We start from the raw sequence: 22564 nt of genomic DNA, 5'->3' as shown, positions 1-22564 counted from the left end.
GCCGGAGAACTACATAGCCTAAAGACAGAAAGGGGAAAAACTAAACTGCCCCAGAGCAGACCCCAAAGCAATAGGCAGCCCCCAACATATAATGACGGTGAAGCAAGATGAAAACACTAACACAGATAGAAAGATAGGTTGAGCAAATGATGGGGCCCAAGCTAACTACATAGGACAGGATAGGAAAGCTGCTGTCTGCCATCCGCAAAAACCCTATCAAAATGAGCCAACCGACTGATAGGAAAAACAGGCCCTGAAGTCGCTAGGCTTCAAAAGACTATATCAGCACTCAGGTATATTCTGAAGACAGAGCAAAAGATCAACAGATCAGAGACAAAAATGGAATTCAGCTCGCCCCCGGCCAGGGATGGCAGAACTCCCAAAAAGCAAGGCAAAACAAAAACAAAACTGAAGAGTACAAAGCAGAGGAGAAAAACTTAGCTTTGAGACGCAGGAATCAGACTGGTCTCCAAGAATCCAGCAGGAAAATCACCAGCCAGGAAGAAGGGCGTCGGCAGCCTTATATCCAGTCCTCAATTCCAACCACCCAGTCATCATCTAGCTGCCCAGGTGTTTGGTAATCAGCCTCACTACCTTCCTTCACCAGAGGAGGGAGTTCATCAGACCTCAATGGTGAAGGGAAAAATGAACTCACAACACCGGAGGATGTGGAACAGATGCGGGCACCTGTACCCGCACCAGACTGTGAGTAAAGCTTTGGAACTACATGCCCCGGTGTCCTCCTCTTATTCCTGCGTCAACCTGCCCAGCACTGCTATATCCCTTGCGCCCGACACTACACCATCTAAGTGTCACTTCACTTACTCTGCCCTGGGACTACAGCCCTGCCTGTGGAGGGCTATAACATCATTGCTGCACCATACCATCTGTCCCAGAGGATCTGTCTGCAGCGTCGGCTCAACATCTTCATTGGCGAATACCACAGGTGGCGTAACGAATCATTCATAAACTTTATTTCATCACTCAACCCTTTTTACAATGTGCACCCAGGGCCACGGGCCGGGTCTCCGCTGCCATGACATCTCCCATTGAAGCTCATCGGGCCTGGTACCGAGTACCCCACAGCCCTGGGAGGGCGACCCATAAACATGGAGAGAACATGCAAACTCCTTGCAGATGTTGTCCTTGGTGGGATTTGAGTGCAGGACCTCAGTGCTGCAAAGAAACAGTTCTAACCACTGAGCGACTGTGCGACCCGTAAAATGAGCAAAATGTCTGAAAGGCAGGGGTCTTCACTTGCTATCAAAATTGGATCACTTCAGCCAACCACAATGGCCAACAGTTGATAGAGACAAGTAAATGCGGGGGTGGACATATCATTGGTGCAACCTGTGCAGCCACATTGGGGCTCAAGAGGTAAGGGGGCCACTACCGACTCCAAAGCAGTTGGAATTCTGATTAACTGTTGGGTTACAAAGGGCCCATATATTGTCATTGCTCAGGAGCCCTCCTGTCTATGTCCTCCAGTGGATAAAGTTGACAGGAATACCCTTTTATAAATGTTAACAACTTTCTACATTTATTGCATCCTACCATGGCAGATATTTGGAAAAAATATTACAAATTGAAAACAATTTACTTTTTTTTATCCAAGTAATGTATTTAGGACAAAGACACTTATAATAATTTTCACACTTCTTATTGATACATGCCAGGGTCTACCCCTTCTCCTCAATGTCCACAGTTCAATCCCATACATTTAAAAATTCATCTTTTTTCATTCATTTCCTCCAAGGCGTTCTCCATACATTAGCAAATTATCCCAAGAAAGTATTTAATTTCCTTTGTTCAAGTCATGTTTCCAGCCCTAGTGCCTGCAGACTATGAATAATGTGACAGCAAAGTTTTCGACAAGTGACTCAAAGCCATATGATAATTATTCCATTCCGTTCATGCTAATGGCTTCCAATAAAGATCCAGTGATCGAGACATGATCCAGGGGTTTCTCAAATAAATGCACCCAAGATTATTACTGCTGTAAAATGCAATGTTTTAGGTTCTAACAGCTGTACTTCAGGTCTGCACATAGGCATAGTTCGTCATCTGGGAGGCAGGGTTGCCAACAGTCATGAAACTCCAGGACAGTCTGTAAAAAAAGGCACTTTTTTGCCCTGTCCGTAAAAAAAGTTACGGCGTCTGTGATTTTTCTGGAAGCTGAAGAAACTTAATTACAGTAAAAATAATCTACATATCATTTTACAGTTTACAGAGAATACAGCTGATGTCTCATATCAGAATTATGCGCTGTAGACATGGATCGCTTAGACACAAAATAGCTCATTATGATTCCATCAATAAATCATGAACAGAAAATATTTTTTACAAGCTTTCCAGAAGTCAAGTTGGCAACCCTGTGGTGTGGTTACATAGGAACATAGGACTGCAAGTTTACCTGCTACATTTAAAGTTATATAACACGGCATAACATGACTAACAACTTCATCTTTGCTACATCCATAAATCAGTTTTGCGATACATTATAAAGTCTGTTACCTTTACGTTCAGCAGTCTCTGGCAGGTGTATGGCTGTCTAGGGGAAGCGGGTGAATGACAGAGGCAGTAAGAATGAAACCTAATGTTAAAGGATAATTAGGCGGGGCTCCATTTCCCTGTGTGCGATTCAGCGAGTGCCTGAGAACCAGACAGACCTGATCCTCAAATATTCCGATGAGATCTTACACATTGCTTACCTTGCCAACTGATTGCATTTGTCACATTAGTAAAGTTGGTAAAAGCCATTTTACGTCAGCAGGTATAGCACTTGAATATGACAGTTGAGGATAAAGTGCAGGCTTGTGCCAGAACACACAGAGAAAACCCTCTGTTCATCTTCAGTGAAAAGCAACTGGAAATACTAGTTGTTCCTCTACCAGCTGCAATGAATGGACAGAAATTCATTAGGTAGCTGATGGGGTAGCATTGATTTCAGGTCCTTGTTCTTTTCTTAGTTTAAGATCCTATAGTGTAAGATTCTGCTTGTGTAATTCCCAGATAAGTGGAAAGGAAGGATTATGGAGGGGAAAGTTTTCCTAATTTAGTTTCTCAATGACATTCATTAAAGAATGAGCATATAACAAAAAGAAGATTATCCAGAATTAAAGAGTCTGTGTGTGTCCATTTTAAAAATGTCACCAACCTTGTTTTTGGGTTGTGTCTGGTGCTACAGTTCACCCCATATAAAGGGGATGTCTTATAAACAACATTTATTATCAATCTACAATGTATGTACAGGGTGGGCCATGTATATGGATATACCTAAATAAAATGGGAATGGTTGGTGATATCAACTTCCTAGTTGTGGCACATTAGTATATGGGAGGGGGGAAACTTTTCAAGATGGGTGGTGACCATGGTGGCCATTTTGAAGTTGGCCACTTTGGATCCAACTTTATTTTTTTCAATGAGAAGAAGGTCATGTGACACATCAAACTTATTGAGAATTTCACAATAAAAACAAACAATGGGTGTTCTTGGTTTTAACGTAACTTTATTCTTTCATAAGTTATTTACAAGTTTCCCTATGTTTACAGCCATTGACATGTTGCAGAAGTTAACACGTGAGAAGCGGATAGAAATTGTGTTGATGTCTGGTGAACCCTGTACCCTGGTCATTGCAGCAGATTTCAATTCAAGAAAACTCTTACCTTTCACATTTTGTTTAGGTGTATCCATATAAATGGCCCAGACAAAAAAAGTTTGCCTCATCACTGAACATAATGTTCTATGTAAACTGAGGGTCCTGTTCCAATTTTGTTTTGCTCATTCTGCAAATTTAGCGCCGATCTGGCATCGGTCGAACATCCCTTCGGCAGATTTTAGCCACTCACAAATGGCACCCTTACAAAATCCAGCTGCTGCAGCATCTCAATGAGGATGACCCAGATCGGTACTCTGAATTTACAGAATGGGCAAAGCAAAAATTGGAACAGGACCGTCAGTTTACACAGAACATTATGTTCAGTAATGATAATGAGTCAAACATTTTTGGGTGGGCCATTTATATGAATACACCATAATAAGCTCTTATGATCAGTGAGTTCCTCTCTGTCCTGTAGAATGTAAGCTCTTATGATCGGTGGGTTTCTCTCTCCTGTAGAGTGTAATCTCTTATGATTGGTGGGTTCCTCTCTCTACTGTAGAGTGTAAGCTCTTATGATTGGTGGGTTCCTCTCCCTACTGTTGAATGTAAACTCTTATGGTCAGTGGGGTCCTTTCTCTCCTGCAAAGTGTAAGCTGTTATGATCGGTGGGTTCCTCTCTCTTCTGTAGATTGTAAGCTCTTATAATCAAGAGGGTCCTCTCTCTCCTGTAGGGTGTAAGTTCTTATGATCAGTGGATTCCTCTCCTGTACAGTGTAAGCTCTTTTGATCAGTGGAGTATCCTCTCTCCTGTAGAGTGTAAGCTCTTATGATCAGTGGATTCCTTTCTCTCTTGTAGAGTGTAAGCTCTTATGATCGGTGGGGTCCTCTCTCCTGTAGAGTGTAAGCCCTTATGATCACTGCATTCTTCTATCTCCTGTACAGTGTAAGCTCTTATGATCAGTGGAGTATTCTCTCTCCTGTAGAGTGTAAGCTCTTATGATCAGTGGGGTCCTCTCTCTCCTGTAGAGTATTAGCTATTATAGTCAGCATAGTTTGTATAGTAGAGTCAATTTCCATCTCCAGAGTCACTGGATAAGGCTGGCGTCACACTATCGATGAATACAGATAAGTACTATGCGATAAAACATCGCATAGCACTCGGACCAGTATTCATCTATGTGGCAGCTCCCATCAGCGTTTTTTTTCTCGGCCGTTTTCAACATGTGAGTGAAAACGCAGCATGTTGCGATTGTCACTGACACTCGGCCAAGTTTCGGCTCACTCAATCGCACCAATATAAGCCTATGGGTGTGAATGAGACAACACACATCACTCAGATATTATCTGAGTGATGTGCAATATACGCTGACGCCGGCAATGGAGGAGATGGAAAAATTAATTCCTCTGCCTCCTCTGCAGCTGTGCTCTGATTCTCTCTGTGCGAGAGGCTCGGACCACAGATCCATGACACTCGGCTCCTGCTCGCAGCACAGCAGAAACCGAGGGTCATTAGCATATCGCATCCGATGCTCTCGCATCTGATGCCATACGCTAGTCCGACCCTGGCCTTAGTCTCTCTCCGGTAGAGTGCAAGATATTATGTCAACAGGGTACTTTCTTTTTTTCCTGTAGAGTATTAGCTATTATGGTCAGCTGGGTTCTCTCTCTCTGCTCATATGTATTTTTGAGCATTGACAAGCTTTCCAGTTATGAAGTTTGCACAATTTATTTGCTGCAAATCAAATTTTTTTGAAAAATTTGGTGAAATTGGAGAATTTGAGTTTCAAAATTTGTGCTCATCTCTATTTATCACCTATTCCTTGCAATAACCACTTTAAGCGAAATGGTCTGAGCTGTAACACAGGACATAACCAAAGACATAGAGAATTCAGGCCCATTTAACCCTGGGTAACCACTTTTTTTTTTTTTTTGGGGGGGGGTAACTGTACACTATGGTAAAATCTATGGAAAAAAGACTGTGTATCCAAATATTCTGCATTGATCCAATTTACAAAATTGATCACATAATTCTTTAACATTTTGAACAGAAGTTTGCTGTAGTGGGTGTGGGCTAATATATTACTAGTGAGTCCCTAATATGTAAGGGTCAGCTCCGTGAGCTGACCATCACCTTGATAATTTGCCAGCAGTGAAGCGAATAAAATGGCCCACAGAAGGTGTGGCAAAGACCCCAGTGCTCTGGGCTGTATCATCTCACAGACTCCAGCACAACTGGCCACCACACAGTACCAACATCAAGTGAAGTTATTTGAAGAGTCCCAAAAAACTTTCTTTATTCAATAAAATACAATAAAAATATATTACATGTTTGGTATCACTGTACATTAGCTGACTTTGAGAATCATATTACTGTATCATTTTAATGCACAGGGAAATGTGGCGCCCCCAGGAGTATGGTCGCCACAGTGGCATTGCCTTCCTCCAGGGAGGGTGATGTCAGGCTTGGAGGCAATGAAGGGTCTCTCTGGCAGTTAACCATAACATGCCACACAGTTCCCACTCCAGGCCAGCAGAGGGAGCTCTGAACCAATACAAAGGGGAAGAGCTTCTCTCTGGGGGCCAGGAGGGGAAATTAGGTAGTTAGTGTGAGGAGGGCAAAGAGTGTAGACGTGTGGAGAGAAGATGGAGGTTGAGCTGAGGATAGAGAGCTCCCTCCCAGTGATAGCGCATGAACTGGAGCCTGGTCTCCACAGTTGTATGGATACTGAAGGTCCTGCAACAGAAACCAGGGGAATAGGAAGCTGTAAATGCTTTATTCCCAACTAAGACTCGGAGGCACAACAGCGACGGGTGAGCCAAGAAAGATAGAGGGCTACAGCTGTCTGCCATACGAGGTAGTTCTAAGAGAAGATAAGGAGGAACTTCAGTGTAGCACAGTACTGGATGTACCTCAAGCCAACCCTAGAAAGGAGACTACACAACCCATCTGATAGAGAGATCCCTGAGTTGTTTCCAGGCTAGCCAGCTCCTCTGCCATCTGTAACCAGGACCCTGGACTGCGTTTGCCAAGTAAAGGTAAAGAAACTGCACCCTGTTGTGTCCTTGCCTCCTTCCTGCAACATCCTCAGCACTGCTACATCTCTGTGCCAAACACTGCACCCTCTTCCTAAACATTCCGCTACACTGCCCTGGGACCAACAGCTCTACCTGTGGAGGGCTACAATATCATTGCTGCACTACACCATCTGTCCCAGAGGATCTGCTTGCAGCGTCGGCTTAACACCTCTCTTGCCGAACACCACAGGTGGCGTCACAAATCACTTATAAACTTTATTCCCAACTCAACCCTTTTTACATGGGCGCCCAGGGCCATGGACCGGGTCACCGCTGTTGTGACATTCTCCTCTGAAGGACCAGCCCAGTACCGAGTACCCCACATCCCTGGGAGGGCGACCCAGAAAGACATGATAACCCCTTCCACCAAAAAAAAGCATGGTGGAAGAGGATTATTTTTCCTTCACTGGTTTACCCCAGTTGATTATTTTTTCAATTTTTCTCATTGTTAAATTAATTATATAGTAAAATGAATAGTGTCACTCAAAACTACAACCCGTCCCATAAAAAAAACCATGGGGCTACATCAGCTGAAAATAAGAAAAAGTTTTGGAACAAGAGTAGGAAATAAATGAATCAAAATGAAAATGGCTGGGTTCTTAAAGGGCTTTTATTGCTGCTTGTTGGCAGCAGATAGGAATTGTTTGATTCTTTTCCTAAAGAAGTATACTTCCACAAAGGAAATGTATAATACATAAGAAGGCCACAATGTATTACAGAGGAACTATCTGCTACACTGAGGCTAATGGTGGGAGGAGGGGGATGCGGCTGCACTTTCTCCCTTTCTCGCCTTTTCTTTCTCTAGCCTTCTCGTAATAATAAAACTTTAATATTTCTGAAATTGAACTATTTATTATATGTAATTGACTGTCCATTGAGTAATTGACACTGAATGATCTAAATATATAACAAAGAGAAAAACTTCCATTCTGTCTGTTACCATGTTCTGTACAACCTGATTCACCTACTTGTTCACGTTTATCTTAAAATAGATATAAATACATGTAATCTGGTAATTTGTACCATGACAATGGTAGAGTAGTGAGCACTCCCAGCTTCAATTGTGCATCAGTAATTATGTGAGTATTTCAACTGCTCCGCTTTCTGATGTATGATTGCACAATGTTGCTTGTCTTTATATAGTGAGCAAAAAATAACTGGTAATTTATTAAGTCGATTGTTGAGCTGGATGACAATCTCAGACCTTGCAAATAGACTCCATAATCTCCATGTTAGGTGGCATTTATGTTGGTTGACAATCCGGCCTTGGTCTGTGAAGCATCCGAACATCTTTCAACTTTAAGGCTCACCCAAATACACCAGAGGAATATCTTCACATTCTCAGGCCCACGTCACATCTGGTCTCCAGTCCACCTTCAATTTCCAGCAGGCAAACTATTTTGGCTTCCGGTCCACCACCAGTTTGAATATCCAAGGCAGTGCCAGCATTCAGTGCTCCACAACTCTTCTCAGGAAGTTCAGACCTCAGGTCTAATCATAGCACAGGCCAAATACAGCTTCAATCTGCAGATATCACAAAGCAATCTCCTCTGATGGCACCAAACCTACCCTTTTACTGATTCTTAACTGCTTCGTTCAGTGGCTCCATTGTGACCATGTGATGGTACACAGGCATCACCACACACAATGCCCCAGCAACATCAAGCTCTTCCTGGGCCTACTCCACAATCTATACTTCTCCAGATCTCTGGGATTATTACTTCCAGCTGTATCAACTCATCATGTGGGTAACCTACAAAGGAGTTAGTGTCATGTTCCTATGTATAAAAAGGAGGAGCTGAGTCCAAAACTACATACAAATTGACATCTTTATTAATAAAAAAGGCAAACAACAGGGAGCAGAGGCAGTGAAAGCACTTGATTAAAATCAGATGTACTAAACCAGCGTCATTAGTAGCCGGATAGAAAAAGAAAAAACCCTTTGAGCAGTAGAACCCATGGCATAACAGGATGTTTTGCCATCAAACATATCACATTTGTAATACTGGAAATGAGCAGTAAATGCTATGAGGAGGCTCTCTAAAATCCAATCACTATAATCACCTGGAAACAAACTAATCGTAGATAGTGTGGTAAATGAATGAAAAAGAGCGACCTAGTCAGATAGTGCACATATGCCTAATCAAATGGTCATAAACAAGGTTATAACATACCCATAATGTCATCCAAATGGTTTCCCTGACAGCGGTGTCCCGTTTGGCTGACATTATGGGTATGTTATAACCGTGTTTATGACCATTTGATTAGGCATATGTGCACTATCTGACTAGGTTGCTCTTTTTCATTCATTTACCACACTATCTAGGATTAGTTTGTTTCCAGGTGATTATAGTGATTGGATTTTAGAGAGCCTCCTTCTCATAGCATTTACTGCTCATTTCCAGTATTACAAATGTGATATTTTTGATGATAAAACACCCTGTTATGCCATGGGTTCTACTGCTCAAAGGGTTTTTTCTTTTTGTATCCGGCTACTAATGACGCTGGTTTTGTACATCTGATTTTAATCAAGTGTTTTCACTGCCTCTGCTCCCTGTTGTTTGCCTTTCTTATCAATAAAGATGTCAATTTGTATGTAGTTTTGGACTCAGCTCCTCCTTTTTATACAAATTTTTTTTGAGTCGTTCCTACCTTTAATATTTGGGGCATTTGTGTGCACTGGCACAGTATGAATTGCAATGTATGTTGAGGGTTTTCTTTTTGTTCTAAGTGTCATGTACCTAGTAAGCATATACACAAAAATACACATGTAAGATGGTGGAAAACTGGTTTGCCTTCTAATATGTATGTTTGTGCCTAAAATATCTTTTGCCAGATCCTTGTGATCCGGTAAACATGCATTTTATCTATGTATTAAGTGGGACACACTCATGCCCAGGGCCGGCTCCAGGTTTTTGAGGGCCCCGGGCGAAATAGTCTCAGTGGGCCCTGACCTTTAACACATACCATGATTCATGCCTTGTAGCATCCGTGGTGAGGGACAAAAACGGACTTGTCTCCGTGTGGATCACATGGACACGCATGCGATCCACACGGACACACGCTCTGTGGCAAAACACGTTCATGTGAAGGAGGCTATTGATTAGTAGTATACGTATGAAAGAAAGATGAGAAAGAACAAAGAGAAAGAGAACAGAAAGAGAGAAAGAAAGAACAGAAAGAGAGAAAGAACAGAAAGAGAGAAAGAAAGAACAGAGAGAGAAAGAAAGAAAGAAAGAAAGAAAGAAAGAAAGAAAGAAAGAAAGAAAGAGAAAAAACACAGAGAGAAAGAAAGAAAGAAAGAAGGGAAAGAAAGGAGAGAAAGAAAGTGAAAGAACAGAGAGAAAGAACACAGAGAGAGAAAGAAAGAGGGGAAAGAGAGAGAAAAAAGAAAGAACAGAGAGAAAGAAAGAGCAGAGAGAAACAGAAAGAAAGAGGGAAAAGAAAGAAAGAACAGAGAGAGAAAGAAAGAGGGGAAAGAAAGAACTGAGAGGGGAAAGAAAGAAAGAACAGAGAGAAAGAAGGAGTGGACAGAAAAAAAGAACAGAGAAAGAAAGAAAGAAAGAGGGAAAAAAGACCAGAGAAGGAGAGAGAAAGAAAGAGGGGAAAGAAATAAAAAAAGAACAGAGAAAGAAAGATTAGTGAGAGAAAGAAAGAGGGGAAAGAAAGAGAAAGAAAGAAAGAACAGAGAAAAAGAAAGAACAGAAAGAAACAGGGGAAGAAAGAAAGAACAGAGAGAGAAAGAAAGAGGGGAAAGAAAGAACAGAGAGGGGGAAAGAAAGAACAGAGAGAAAGAAAGAGTGGGCAGAAAAAAAAGAACAGAGGGAGAAAAAAGAAAGAGGGGAAAGAAAGAAAAAACAGAGAGGTAGAGAGAGAGAAAAAGAAAGAAAGAAAGAAAGAAAAAGGGGGAAGAAAGAAAGAAAGACAGAACAGTGAGAGAAAGAAAGATGGGAAAGAAAGAACAGAGAGAGAGAAAGAAAGAGAAAGAAAGAACAGAGAAAGAGAGGAAAGAACAGAGAGAGAGTGAGAGCAAGAAAGAACAGAGAAAGAGAGAGAACAGAGAGAAAGAAAGAACCGTGCAAAATAAAGAACAGAGAGAAAGAGAGGAAAGAAAGAACAGAGAGCGAGAAAAAACAAAGACTGAAAGTTAGGAAGAAAGAAAGAAAGAGGTGAAAGAGAAAGAAAGAACAGAGCGAAAGAAAAAACAGAGAGAAAGAGAAAGAAAGAGGAGATAGAAAGAACAGAGAGAGAGAGAAAGAAAGAGGGGAAAGAAAGAACAGAGAGAGAAAGAGAGGGGAAAGAAAGAAAAACAGAGAGAAAGAAAAAAGAAAAAGAACATAGAGAAAGAAAGATTGGACAGAAAAGAAGAACAGAGAGAGAAAGAGGGGAGAAAAGAACAGAGAGGGAGAGAGAAAGAAAGAGGGGAAATAAATAAAGAAAGAACAGGGAAAGAAAGAACAGAGAGAGAAAGAGTGGACGGAAAAAACAACAGAGAGAGAGAAAAAAGAAAGAGGGGAAGAAAGAAAGAACAGAGTGGTAAGAGAGAAAGAAAGAGGGGAAGGAACAGAGAGAGGAAGAAAGAAAGAGGGGAAAGAAAGAACAGAGAGAGAAAGAAAGAACAGATAGAGAAAGAAAGATGGGAAAGAAAAATGGGAAAGAAAGAACAGAGAGAGAGAAAGAAAGAGAAAGAACAAAGAGAGAGAAGGAAAGAACAGAGAGAGAGAAAGAGAGGAAAGAAAGAAACAGAGAGAGAGAAAGAACAGAAAGAAAGAAAGAAAGAGAACAGAGAGAGAAAGAAAGAACAGAAAGAGAAAAAAAGAAAGAGAGAGAGAGAAATATTCTATAAATATACCATAGCAGCCCGGCTCCCATTGTAGTGCCCACCTGAGCCTCCCGATGCAGGACATATCATGATCGGCTCACATGGCTGGCATCCCCGATTCCAAGGCGATCCCGCTGTTCGTGCTGTCGTAGGAGGACACGCTTTGTCGGAGGATGGATCTGAAGCATTCCCTGAAGTGCCTCCTTGGTTCCGTCAAAATCTCCTCCTGAAATTACCTAATTTCCGGTCAGCTTCCAGCACGTCACTTCCGGTAGAATGTCACGTGCAAGTTTTAAAGTGCTGCTTGGGGCTCCGCCGTGTACTCCTGTGTCCGCAGGAAAAGTAAGCTCCCGGCTGGGGCAGTCTCTCTCTCAAAATTGGAACTGTCCCGCTGGATCCGGAACGGTTTGGAGGTATGAATGCTCCCCACCATACACCTCATACACGCACGGCTCTGCACACCTCATATACACACGGTTCCAGTTTGTATGCATCGTACACACACAGCTCCGGGCTCTGCACCGTACGCCTCGTACACACGTGGCTCTGCTCCGTACACCTTGTACACACGCAGCTCCACTCCGCACACCTCGTACACATCCGTCTCCACTCTGTACACATCTGTCTCCTCTCCGTACACCTCGTACACATGCGGCTCCACTCCGCACACCTCGTACACATGCAGCTCCGCTCCCACTCCGTACACCTCTTACACATGCGGCTCCACTCCATACACCTCGTACACACACGGCTCCGCTCTGTACACCTCGTACACATGCGGCTCCACTCTGTACACCTCGTACACACACGGCTCTGCTCCGCATACCTCGTACACACACGGCTCTGCTCCGTACACACACATCTTTGCTCCATACACCTCGTACACATACAGCTCTGCTACATCCCCCCTGTAAACCCCTCCTGACCCCACACAAACTTCATCTCATCCAGCACCATGACAACCAGAACAGCAGAGTCCTGCAGACGCCGAGGCTTCTGATCATGTGACCCCCTGACTCCTTCCCTCCTGTGACCTCATCACAGGTCCTATTCCAGAAGAGAACAACCCAGCGAGCGATGAACCATTGCTGGCTGTGGCTGGGGTCGGTGCATGGGGGGCGTGGCGGCGGGTATCCCAGACAGCGTGAGTGGGCCCCCCGTCTCGCCAGGGCCCCGGCAGTTGCCCGGGTGCTGATGCCGGCCATGCTTATGCCCATTGGACTTTGATTTTTCATTATAGCAAGGTGTTTAGGCTGGGTATGTTGCCCACAAGGAGTATGTAAAAATTGTACCACTGGTGCTTCATTGCATAAAGTATTTTTGTTTTACAATCTGGTGCCAGATTCTCACGGCCTGTGATGTGGCAAGAGGTTAAATCCCTAGATTGCCTGAAGTGAACTAAGTGACATGTTGTGGCACAAAACAGTCAGTTTCTGACAACAAGCAATTCGATAGTCTTAAGGGAAAAAAGGAGGGTGGGAAGATTGTTTTTTTAGGTCCCCAAAAGTAAGTCAGTCTGTATAAATATAGAAACCCACAGTGGGGAAGGACACACAGAAGCAGTCCTTATTCCCAAGTGTGATGTATTCCCCAACCAAGAACAACTGTACTGAGAACCAAAGTCTGGCAGCTGGGGGTACTCAGGTTGTACAAAATGGCCCAAAACAGGTAACATACAAGAGATCAGAAGGGGACTGCCCTGAGACTGTGGAACAGGTAAGCAAATGCCTGGGGAAGATTGTTTGGAAATACCATCTAAGCGTAAGGGCCATAATTGGGTGAAGACGACCGTATTGTACAATGAGTGTAAGCTTGAATGTCACAGAGACCAAGTGTGAGAGACCTGCAACAGAGTACAAGATGTGGTAAGACCAAGAAATGCGCACCAAGAAATCCACAAAGTGCCAAAAACGCTGTGTAAGTTTTGAATGAGTGTTGATGTTTGAAACATGTAAAGTATCATACCTGGTAATATACCAAGGTATTTTTAAGAATCCTGTGTTATCTAAGTGACTTTTCAGAAAATTAAGCTACTCTGCCTGACTACAAGGGATGCAGTTACCAATCCTACCACCTTTCTTTAAACATTAATGCTCCATATGCAATAACCGGGCGATGAATAGTGAACGGTCCATACAAGTTTTAAAGAATGAGGACATCCTGGATGAGATTTGGCTGCACAGATCAAGTCTACACCAGAGTATTCACAGAAAAGATTAACAATCACTTTCCTTATGAAGCTTAGAATTACGTAAATACTTGGAAAAAAGAAGCTGCAGAAGGTACAGATACAAATACTAATTACCTAGCACATGTAGTGCTAAACCCCAACATTGTATCAGATGCAAGTTAGAATTACCTGAAATAAGTCTTCTGAATAGACCCAGTAATCCACTAACACATACCTTGTAGTTATTGCCCAAAATATATTGGCAGCTATACATTATGTCTATAAATACAATGTAATATATAATGAGCTTTTTGATAAAGAACACAGTGTGGGTGTTCGAAACGCGTAATAGAGACTATCATGTGAACTCTGTCTTACTTTTCACTCAGTAAATGGATCTTATAGTAGCTGGAATTTTTTCTTTTTTTATAAATACACACACAATAGAAAATAAATCTTAGGTGCATAATCCAAAGCTATCTGTACTGCACAATCTACAGTAGTTCTGTAACATCAGTCTGGTCAGTTTGTCATCTGACCCATTATAGTCAATGGAAATCCATGCTGCCACCTTGGGAGAGTAGCCCACAGGGGGCAAAGTGGTATGGCACTTTTCAAGTGAAAACACATATTGTACTTTGGCGGCATATTCTAGTGATATCCTTTAACTTTAGTTTACTTTGTGCACTGATATAACTCAAATTTCACAACAAAAATAATGTTTTGGCATAACTTGCAAAACAGAACTGACTTTTGTGAAGTGCACCATATTTATTATGAATTTTAGACACTTACATGTCCAACAAGGGATGTGGTTTCTATGAAGGGAAATGGGCAAGACAATATACCTGACATAATTTGTCGAAATTGTGGCACACATTTCTGACACAAAGTTAGGCACCTACTAGGTGGTGTAAACTTACACTAGACAGTCTTTAAATTAGCCTGATTCGTCAGATAGCATGGACCACTTTGATAAATTTGGCAAATTTTTAGACTGTCCACTTTAAGTTTCCACTGTCCTACTGTGTTATACAGTTCAAGTGGTGGGGAAAAAATATAGAGAGATAGATACAGTAGATAGATATTTTGTGGTGAGAACCCGAGCAGAGGAACTGCATAGTTAGCCCAGTTGGGGTTTGGCTAGAAGGTTATGGAAAGCAGTAAAGGGGAAAACAAACCTGCCACCCTAATGGGAAGTCTATTTTATGTACAGATTATTATTCCTACAATTACTGTTTTCTCTCCTACAGGGAAGATCCAGTATTTGCCTGTGCAGATCATTTGCTTTTCGTTACACCTTAAGCGCTTTTCCTTGTGCGTCATGTATGACTTATAAGATATGTGACAATGTCTTCAGCTACTTTCATGTCATGACAGAGATGTTTGGTATGTGGGAGTGCTAGAAAAAAATAGAAAGCTACAAAAACCTGACGTCCGTACATAGGACTTCAGATGTATTATTACCAGGCTGCAGGTATTAATAACCGCTTCTTTCATATACTATGTAAGCTCATAGTAAACAAGGACACATTTTAATCAATAGCAGATTATGTGTAGTTTATGTTATTGTGTTTTTTGTACTTGTAAAATTATCACTGGAAACCCATTATAAGGCTAAGTTCACACAAATCCAATTTTCATCCTGAAAAAAACGCATGACTTTTCATCTGTATTGTCATTGGTATGGCGCTCGTTTCTAAACATCAGGGATGAATAGATTTTTCAAGACCAAAAAAAGTTTCCGGTATTAATGTATCCATAAAAATTGTTTGCTACATGGATGATCTGTATGGGATTTGATGTTTTTTTTGGCTCCTATAGACTCAATAGGCAAGTCATCCAAAATATGGAAGAAGTTAAGGAGTATGCAATTTTTTTTCAAGAGGACATTTGGTCCAGATTAAAAAAAAGCTCATGTGGACGGCCCCATAGAATAACATTGGTCCGAGTGCTCTCCGTGTGATGTCAGAATTTTTCACACAACACTTGTCCCAAAAATGAGTGCAAATGTAGCCTCACAGACAATTGTCATTTCACTTCTACAGGCCAAGTGTCCTTCATGTGTAACACCGTCTGCTCCCTCTGCGTTACGCTCTTGTTTGTCCTGGAAGCTAAAATATTTTTTTTTTACCAACATTTCACTCCACGTGGATTTATTTTTCCTGTTTTTCAGCACATCATATGGTAAAAAGAATACAGTGGTTAAAAACTAAAACTCAGCTTAAAAATAAAAAAAAGTTAGGTCTCTTTGAAAAGGAGGAAGAAATAACGAAAGCACAAGAAGGAAAATACATCTGGTCAGGAATGTGTTAAGGGGTGGCCTAAACAAGAACTTTTATGAGTACAGTGGTTAAAAGAAGTCTATTGGTTAGAAATTGTGTGGTTAGGTTAAACTGTGTGAAATAGAAGATACTTGAGGAATCTGCTAGGGGCAATTTCCATTCGCGCCTCTTTTTACTCTTTACTTGCATGCCGATAGATATAGTACCTACGTTGTGGCTCGGCTGTGACTTAGGAACTTGTAGTTGGAATGCAGTTGACGATGTAAAAATGTTGCTGACTAAGCTACAGGGAACATCATTATACTCCGTAATGACAAACTATTTTTTTTCTGTTAAAGTCTCTGCATTTCAACAGCCATATCTTTTTATTTTTCATGAAGGAATTTTTTCACTGCTATTTCATAGAATCATAGAATCATAGAATCATAGAATCGTAGAGTTGGAAGGGACCTCCTGGGCCATCTGGTCCAACCCCCTGCTCAAAGCAGGATTCGCTAAATCATCCCAGTCAGATGTCTGTCCAGCCTCTGTTTGAAGACTTCCATTGAAGGAGAACTCACCACTTCTCGTGGCAGCCTGTTCCACTCATTGATCACTCTAACTGTCAAAAAGTTTTTTCTAATATCTAATCTGTGTCTCTTCCCATTCAGTTTCATCCCATTGCTTCTAGTCTTTCCTTGTGCAAATGAGAATAAAGTTGATCCTTCTACAATGTGACAGCCCTTTAGATATTTGTAGACAGCTATTAAGTCTCCTCTCAGTCTTCTCTTTTGCAAACTAAACATTCCCAAATCCTGCAACCTTTCCTCATAAGACAGGGTTTGCAGACCGGTCACCATTCTGGTCGCTCTTTTCTGAACTTGCTCCAGTTTGTTGATGTCTTTTTTAAAATGTGGTGCCCAAAACTGGACACAATATTCCAGATGAGGTCTGACCAAAGAGGAGTAGAGGGAAATAATGACTTCACGTGATCTAGACTGTATGCTTCTGTTAATACATCCTAGAATTGCATTTGCCTTTTTTGCTGCTGCATCACACTGTTGACTCATATTCAGTCTGTGATCTATTAGTATACCCAAGTCTTTTTCACATGTGCTGTCACTTAGCCCTATTCCTCCCATTCTATATTTGCTTTTTTCATTTTTATTGCCCAGATGTAGTACTTTGCATTTCTCCCTGTTAAAAACCATTCTGTTAGTTGCTGCCCACTTCTCCAGTTTATTTAAATCTTTTTGAATCCTCTCTCTCTCTTCTCTAGTATTAGCTATCCCTCCTAGCTTTGTGTCATCAGCAAATTTAATCAGTTTACCCTCAATTCCTTCATCTAAATCGTTGATAAAGATGTTGAACAATACAGGGCCCAGGACAGAGCCCTGTGGTACCCCACTTGAGACATTCTTCCAACTGGATGTGCAGCCATTTACGACCACTCTTTGGGTCCGATCACTAAGCCAGTTATGAATCCACCTAACAGTTGCCTTGTCCATTCCATACTTAGTCATTTTTTCAATAAGGATTGTATGAGAGACTTTGTCAAATGCTTTGCTGAAGTCAAGATATACTATATCTACAGCATTTCCTTGATCCACCCAATCAGTGATACCGTCATAGAAGGAAATTAAGTTAGTCTGACATGACTTATTAGTTAGAAACCCATGCTGACTCTGTTTAATCACTTCATTCTTATCCAGGTATTGACATACATGTTGTTTAATAATTTGTTCAAAGATCTTTCCTGGTATAGAAGTCAGACTCACCGGCCTATAGTTGCCTGGGTCCACCTTCTTCCCCTTTTTGAAGATAGGAACAACATTTGCTCTTCTCCAGTCTTCTGGCATTTCTCCTGTTCTCCAAGAATTTTCAAAGATTATGGAGAGGGGTTCAAAAATTTCTTCTGCTATCTCCTTCAGTACTCTGGGGTGTAATTCATCTGGACCTGGAGACTTGAATTCATTTAGGTTAGCTAAGTGTTTCCTCACTATCTTTCTGTTTATTTGAGAGTTCTTATTACTGATTTAAGTCAATTATATCATCTTATTGGCAGTTTGAAAAAAATACCCTTATTTTAAACACTTGAATATTGGCTTCTTGGCCAAATCCTGTGTGATGACAACATATTGTGATATATTCCCAACTTGTAGTTTTCCATTATTTCTGTATTTTTCTTTGTCCACCTGCTTTTTGAGAATTGACCACAGGTGGTCAATGAGAATTAAATCTGTGGAGTTTCCTGGCCATGGATCCAAGATTTCAATGTTCTGGTCACCAAGCCATTATCAATTTTTCACTAAGCCATGATCTCCATCATGCTGGAAAAAGCATTGGTCATCACTGCATTGCTACTGGATTGTTGTAAGAACATGCTTTTGGAGGCTGTTTAGATCCCATTCTTTATTCATGGCAGTATTCTTAGGCAAAATTTTGAGTGAGCCCCATCCATGGATGAAAAGCAACCTCACATGTATGATCCTATGTTGTCAAATTGGGAGCATTGCATAGGGCTCATGGTAGCACTCACTTTTTCTTTTCTGGATACTCCTCCATCCAAATATCCAAAACAGTCTGAACGGAATATCACAGAAAACAACCTTACCCCAGTCTTCTGCCATACAATTCCTTTAGTTCTTTCAGAATGCCAGTCTGTCCTTGATGGTTCTCTTGGAAAGAAGAGGCTTCTTCAATTCCTTTCTTGACATAAGACCATTCTTCAAAATTCTTCAGCTCACTATTCATGCAGATGACACCTGCTTACTCCCATTTCTGATGAAGCTCTACACTGGTGTTCAACCAAGCTCGTAGATGAATACTCTTCAGGAGACGATCCTGGAGTTGACTGTACTTTCTTGGGTGCCATGAAGCCTTCTTCACAGGACTTGAACTTCTCTATTTGAAGTTGTTGATGATCCAAAGAATCATATATTTAAAAGCAGCAGTGTCCTTGCCTGTAAATTTCTCTTAATGCAAAGAAATGACTGAACGTTTCCTCGGGGAAATCATAATTAAAAGAAAAATAATTTATTTCAACCAAAAACACATTTCAACCACAGACTTCAATCAGCATGAGAGTCATATCAGTTGCCTTTTTGTTAATACTTTCTCCTGAGCTAATGAAAATATTACTGACAAGTAGTAATGTTGGGACTGCTGAAATTCAGTGGAAATTAGGTTTTTGGGATTAAGTTAATTTTCATGACAATTAATAGGATGAGTAGACAGCAATGCCCTTAAGGTTCCATAAGAGGATCCATAGATCCACCAGGAATAAATGTGGATAGACTGTAGATTAATGCCACTAGACCATGGCAGCTTCAGTATGTCTTGGAAAATACACATAGAACAACGATGGGCAAAATGATAAAGAATAGCATGTGAGCTTCTGTTTATGCACTAAATCTTATTTTTTTTTTGCATGCTTACTGCAGAGTTGCTCTTTAGTTAAGAGGAACTTGCCATTTGCCACAAGATTGAGTTGTAATTACTAAGGTTCAGTCCACACTATGTCTGTGCACACTGTCAAGTGCATATACTCAGAAGATACAGTGGGGAAAATAAGTATTTGATACACAGATTTTGCGTTTTCACACCTACAAAGAATGGAGAGGTCTGTAATTTTTATCATAAGTACACTTCAACTGTGAGAGACAGAATATAAAACAAAAAAAAAGAAAATCACATTGTATGATTTTTAAATAATTAAATTGAATTTTATTGCATGAAATAAGTATTTGATGCAATAGAAAGACAGAACTTCTTTGCCAAGTTTGCACATACTGCAGCAGAGATTTTGGAACATTCCTCCATACAAATCTCCCTCAAAACCTGAAAGATCTGGAGAAGGCCACTGGGCAACATTTTCAGCTCCCTAAAAAAGATTTTCTTTTGGGTTCTGGTCTGAAGACTGGCTAGACCACTCCAGGATCTTGAAATGCTTCTTTCAGAGCCACTTCTTAGTTGCCCTGTCAATGTGTTTCAGGTCATGTTGGACGACAAAGCCACAACCCATCTTCAATGCTGTAACAGAGGGAAGGAGGTTGTTGGCCAAAAATCTTGTGATGCATCAGCCCATTCATCCTCCCTTCAATAGTGTGCAGTCGTCATGTCCCATTTGTAAAAAAGCACCCCAAAGTATGATGTCATGCTTTATGGTTAGGACGGTGTTCTTGGGGTTGTACTTATCCTTCTTCCTAAAAACACGGCAATTTGAGTTGATACCAAAGACTTCTATTTTGGTCTCATCTGACCACATGATCTTCTCCAATGCCTCCTGTGGATTATCTGATTGGCGACCTGCAGTTGGGATTGGACATGTTCTGGCTTGAGCAGGGGAACCTTGCATGCCTGTCAGGATTTGAATCCATGACAGAGTAGTGTTTTACTAAGAGTAATGTTTGAGACTGTGGTCCCGGCTCTCTTCAGGTCATTGACAAGGTCCTCCAGTGTAATTATGTGCAATGTCACACAATGCCTTGGGACTGTAGATGCCAACCAGCTCCCTAGAAAAAAGGGGATCCCTAGTCTTTCCATGTCTCCTGAATTAATCTAGAAAGTGGAGACGCTGGGTTCACTTGCCTTGCTATGCTGCTATATCAACCCTCATCTACCCCTTCCTCACCCAGAAAGATGGGAAGCCAAAAGTGTATAGGATAACACTAACCAGACAAACAAGAGAAGATGGACAGGGATAAATGAAAATAACTATCATACAAAATACACTCACAAAACAACAGAGTGGAACACAGGGGAGTAAAAGGAAGGGGATACCAAATAGGAGAGGAAAGCTCCAATCAATAATCTCCTGAAAAAGTCTCCAAACGCCATCTCCAAGTACCTCCAATTCCAAACCAGGCAGGAAGAACTTACATTGGCAATTCCTAAGTGCCAGAGGCGAGCATATATAGCATAGGGTGGCAAACACTGAACAGCTGAGTTAATCCATGTAGGAAAACTCCAGGAGCTTCAACTGAACAGATTAACAATTGCACTGCCAACAAGGAAAAAACCTGCTCTGTTTAATAAGATGGAGAAGTACTTCTAACCAGTTCAGGAGTTCGTAAAACCGAATTCAGCAATCTTTTGGCCCCTCTCTTTTGCAGTATCCACGTGACAATAGGTTCCTGACAGTGGCCATAGTTTGTATGGATGTCTGCTATAAGGAAAATAATGTATGCCGCATGATACGTAATTTTTTATTTTTGAGATAGCCCTTTCCCGAGTTTGACAAACTGTGTGCAGACACCTGCCCAGCTGAGGCAGAAAGAACACACACTTAGCCTCCGTCTAATTAATTGGGGCCTATGGGAACGATACAGCATGCATCACAAAATACTCTTGACCTGACATATTCTGTAGGTCAAGTAAACAGATGCAATGTATACCTAGCTTAAGGCCTACTAAGGGGAACTAATGTAGGTGCACCAAAGGATTTTTGTGACAAACTGAGGCACGTATGATAGGCTGTAGGGAATTGAGCGGGCTGTGGTAGGTATAGCTCAGACTAGCATGTTAGCTGCAATAATCAATTGGTCACCCATTTTCCATTTGAAGTTATGTAAAAAGTAACAAAAAAAATGGTCTTATAATACATTTATGGTTGCTGCCTTACCAGAATCCTGTGAACATCACTCTAGCTGCTGATATTCTCAGTGCCTTTACGGATTATAAGGTACAGTGTGACTTCACTGTTGTGGTGCTATAGAATCGCAGGTACGCAGGATGCAGTGACAAGTCGGAGATGGAGCAAGAGCAAACGCAACCTTTATATGTCAATTATATGGATAAACGGTAAAGCAGACAATAGTTTTCCATGCAGGGAAGCTAGACACAGATACACAAATAACACGATATCAACAAGTACGGCAAGTGCCGGTAACTATATGGCCACGATATGGCCGACTACGGGTCCATGAACTGTAATTAACGAAGTGTCACTTGTCAATCTCTGACTTCCTGCAGAGACGCTGTCCGGGAGATGCCTGTTTGGCGTCTCAGCCGCTGGGCCCAGCCAAAGAAGAGTTGTCGTAGGCTTCGGGCGGTCCCCCGCTCGGGTGCTGAGAGGGTGACGTAGGCCCCAGGCTGGTTCCCCACCGTTGAAGCTGTCCCTTTGGAAGGCGAGGCCGAGCCAGTCGCAAGCCTCAGCGTACAGGCCACAGCCACGGTCTGGAGCAAGGCAGTGGCGGACATGGGTCTCAGTGTACAGGCCGCAGCTGCGGTATGGAGCAGGGCAGTGGTGGCCGCGGGTCTCGGCATACAGGCCACAGCCGCGGTATGGAGCGGTGCAGTGGCAGCCGTGGGTCTCGGCGTATCTCCTCATGCTGCTCAGCGCCGTCCTCTCCTCCTGTCAGGTGAGCCCCCGTCCTGTCTGTCAGGAAGGCACTGACGACTCACTCTCGCTCTCCAGCGCCACCTGGACTCCTCCTTCCTGTCTCTCGTCTCTCTCTTCCCCGAGTCCCTTCTGCTGGTCTCCTGCGCTCATTTTATAGTCACCCCATCCCCTCTCTATGTCCCACCCCCACGTCTCCTGGATGAGTGTCGGTCCCGGCCTGTAACTCCTTCCCCCGGGAACATACCCTCTGGGAACATGGGTGACAACCCCCTTAGTTCCGGCCCGGCTA

General features: G+C 42.1%; 2 protein-coding genes across 4 annotated transcripts in view; one reads left to right on the top strand and one right to left on the bottom strand.

The window, feature by feature from the left end:
* Window positions 1–2649, bottom strand: part of MUC15 (mucin 15, cell surface associated) — a 52669-nt gene extending 50020 nt beyond the window's left edge. The window contains exon 1 of one of the 2 annotated variants that reach the window (XM_073573875.1): window positions 2515–2649. The gene's annotated coding sequence lies outside the window, so the exon portion shown is untranslated. The remainder of the gene's footprint in view (window positions 1–2514) is intronic. The other variant, XM_073573876.1, reaches the window with a different exon arrangement.
* The window catches only part of ANO3 (anoctamin 3), a 1013249-nt gene that overhangs the window by 944582 nt on the left and 46103 nt on the right, over window positions 1–22564 (top strand). The gene's annotated exons all lie outside the window — the stretch shown is intronic.

The sequence above is a fragment of the Dendrobates tinctorius genome, unplaced genomic scaffold (assembly GCF_039654945.1).
Source record: "Dendrobates tinctorius isolate UK_male_01 unplaced genomic scaffold, ASM3965494v1 ptg000037l, whole genome shotgun sequence".
Taxonomy (NCBI): Eukaryota; Metazoa; Chordata; class Amphibia; order Anura; family Dendrobatidae; genus Dendrobates; species Dendrobates tinctorius.
Note: the sequence above shows the minus strand (reverse complement) of the source record. Positions and strands in the feature narration are given on the sequence as shown.